Consider the following 3452-nt stretch of genomic DNA (forward strand, 5'->3'; position numbering starts at 1 on the left):
CCTGCTTGTGTGTTGTCTGCTTTTGAGGGAAAGGAGAAACTTGGGTCACTACCCTGAGAGTGAAGGAAATGCTGCCCCCCCACCCCGAAGTGGCACAGTGCAGGCAAGGATGGGCAGAATCGGAGGTAACTGGTCAGAGTAGTCCTACAAGCCCAGCCATTCTGGAGCCAGTTTTCAGGAAGAGTGTGACCTTAGTCATTGGAAACACTTGTGGATGTCTGCGGGTGTTTTAGAGTTTCCACTGGGTTGAGGCCCTCTCCCTTGGTTCCATTTGTCTGTGGAAGATGCTGCTCCTCCTCAGAGGCTTGAGAAAGACCAAGTGCACTACAGTAGGAGGCCCCACATGGCTTCAGGTGGGTCTGGTTGCATGACCTGGCTCAGGTGCCCAGGAAAAACCCTGACCTCTGGCAAATCAGAATCGGCAGCTCTTTACAATCTGACAAACACTTTACCAAATCTTTCATCTCCATTTTAGAGGTGGGAATCCAAAGTTCAAGCTTACTTGAGAGTGCCAGAGTCAGCAGGTACAGTGTGGTGAGGGTCCCTGCCAAGGTGGAAGGGAGCTTGGTGAGATCTGCCAGTGCTTTAGGTTTCAGAGGAGGAAGTCCAGGATCTGGAGTTCTGCCTAACACAGGGCCAATCTTGGTCAGATGCAAGCATGAGAAAGGGCTTTTCCTGAGTATTTCTGTTGTACAAATACCTCTTAGATGCCAAGCACCATGCTAGGCCACAGAAACAAGGAACCTTGCCAGAAACCTATAGTCCACTTGGCTTAGAGACTCAGACAAGAACAGGTTCTGTGTGGGTAGTATAAGTAATGTGGAAGCTGGGCACAGGGGCACTATCCCAGACATGGGGGACCAGCCTGGCTGCCTGGTGGAATGGAAGTGACAAGCTGAGGCTTACTCAGCAGGTGTCAGACCAGAGGGAAATTATGCTGGGACAGTGGGGCCAGGGCTCTAGAGCAGAACATTCCAGATTGTGGGGAGAGACATCTAGCTCCCAAGAACAGCGCTTACCTCGGCAGAGGGTCCAACTCCTTTACATTGTCTCCCTTACAGACTGCCAGAGACCAGCCCTCAGAAAGCAAGGGCAGTCGCCCTCTCTCCACCCACGCTCTTTTCACACTTCCTGTGGGCACAGTTTGTAGCATTTGCTTCTCAGCTTCTGAGACCTCATCTGTTCCCAGGTGTCCTCATCCCAGGTTCCTCTTCATCAGAGGTGCCCAGGCCTCAGTCTTTGTTATCTTTGTTATTAGAAAGCCCAGTCCCTGTAGACTTCCTCCTGACACATTAGGAGATCTCATCCAGGCCATGGATTTAAATGACACCTGAATTAGAGTTTTCCGGAAAAACAGAACCAATAGGAGAGCTCTATTACAAGGAAATTGGCTCAGGTGATTACAAAGGCTGAGAAGTCCCGTGATCCATCTGCAGGCTGGAAACCCAGGAAGGCTGGGGGTGAGGCCAATTGTATAGATTCCAGTCTAAGTCTGAAGCCCTGAGAACCAGGGGTGCTGAGAGCAGAAGATGGATGTCCCAGCTTATGCAGCCAGGCAAAGGAAGGGCAAACCCAGTCTTCCTCTGCCATTTTGTTTTATCCAGTTCACTGAATGAGTCTCACCCTGAGACTGGTGTCTCACAGACACCATGAAATACTGTTTAATCAGATATCTGCTCATCTCGTGCCAAGTCAAGATAATCTATTAATCATCACACCACCCATATGCCAATCAGGCCTTTCTAAACAGATCTCTGGAGACCTCCCTCTTAAACTCCAGACTTGTATCTGACTTCCTACTCAGTATCTCCATTTGGATACCCAATAGACATCTCAAAGCAAATTTCTGACTTCATCAGCAGCTCAAATCTGGCCTTCTTTGGTCTTCTTTTAGGAAAAAACCCTATATATTTCGTATATATGTCAAATATATACATACATATATGTAATCACAAGCTAAAATAACACCTCACATAGTTACCTTTGTGTCGTGTGTTTGTGTGTGTGTGTTGAGAACTAAGGGTCTACCTTAGTAAATTCCAAGTATATAATATGGTTTTCTTACCTAGTCGACATACCATACATTAGATCTCCAGAATTTATCTTGCATAACCGAAACTTACTACTCTTGACCTACATGTTTCACCATTCTACTCTGATGTTACGAGTTTGACTAGTTTAGAATTCACATGTAAGTGAGATTATGCAGTATTTCTCTTTCTGTGTCTGGCTTATTTTATGTAGCATAATGTTCTCCAGCTCTATTTATGTTATCACAAATGGCAGAATTTCCTTTGTCTTTTTTTAAAAAGATGAGTCATGTTCATTATTTTTGTATACCATGTTTTCTTTATCCATTCATTAGTTGATGAAACAACATTTAGGTTGTTGCCATAGCTTATCTATTGTAAATAATAAGGCAGTGAACATAGGAGTGTAAATATCTCTTTGGGCTGGGGATATGGCTCAGTGGTAAAGCACCAGCCCAGTAAGTGTGAAATCCTGAGATTTAGCCTCAATACCAAAAGAAAACAAAAACAAAAACAAATACAAAATAAAGAAAACAAAGCTGACTTCACTTTCTTTGCATAAGGTAGGGTCATATAGTCTTTTGATGTTTAACTTTTTGAGGAGCCACCACAGTTTTTCATAATGGCCGAACCAACTTACATTCCCACCATAGTGCCAGGGTTCTAATTTCTCCACATCCCCACCAACACTTATCTTTTGTTTCTTCAATAATAGCTATTCCGACGGGTATGTGAAGCTCCTGGCTTTGAGTTACATTTCCCTGATGATTAATGATGTTAAGAAACTTTTTATGTAGAATATTTATTGGGCATTTGTATGTCTTTTTTGGAAAGTATCTGTACAAATCCAATTAGGTTAATTGGCTTTTATGCATTATATGAGTTCCTTATTTACTTTAGATATTAACCTCTTGTGAGATACATGATTTGCAAATATTGTCTTCCACTATGTAGACTGCCTTGTCATTCTGTTGATTGTTTCCTTTGTTGTGCAGAGTGCAGAAGCTTTTTTTTTTCTTTTTTTTTTGAGATGTTGTCTCCCTATGTAGCCCAGGCTGGCCTCCAACTCCTAGTGATCCTCCTGCCTCAGCCTCCCAAGTGCTGGGATTACTGTTGTTCATTTTGTATCTTTTTGTTTGTGCTTCTTGTGTCATATCCAAAAAATTGGTGCCTAGGCCAATGTCAAGAAATTTTTTTGCTGTTTCTTTCTGGAGCTTTACATTTTCAGATCTTATGTTTAAGTCTTGAATCCACTTTGAGATGATCTTTGTGTATAATGTAAGATAAGGATCCAGTTTCATTTTTAAAAAAATTTTAAAATAACTTTATTATCAAACACACACACATACAAAAAATTAAAACCATTCAAAGAAGAGCAATGCAAGGGGAAAAAAACTACAATAATATTCAAATACAGTAGAA

The sequence above is a fragment of the Heterocephalus glaber genome, unplaced genomic scaffold (assembly GCF_053883595.1).
Source record: "Heterocephalus glaber isolate CG9 unplaced genomic scaffold, H.glaber_assembly_v1.0 deba00001532, whole genome shotgun sequence".
NCBI lineage: Eukaryota > Metazoa > Chordata > Mammalia > Rodentia > Bathyergidae > Heterocephalus > Heterocephalus glaber.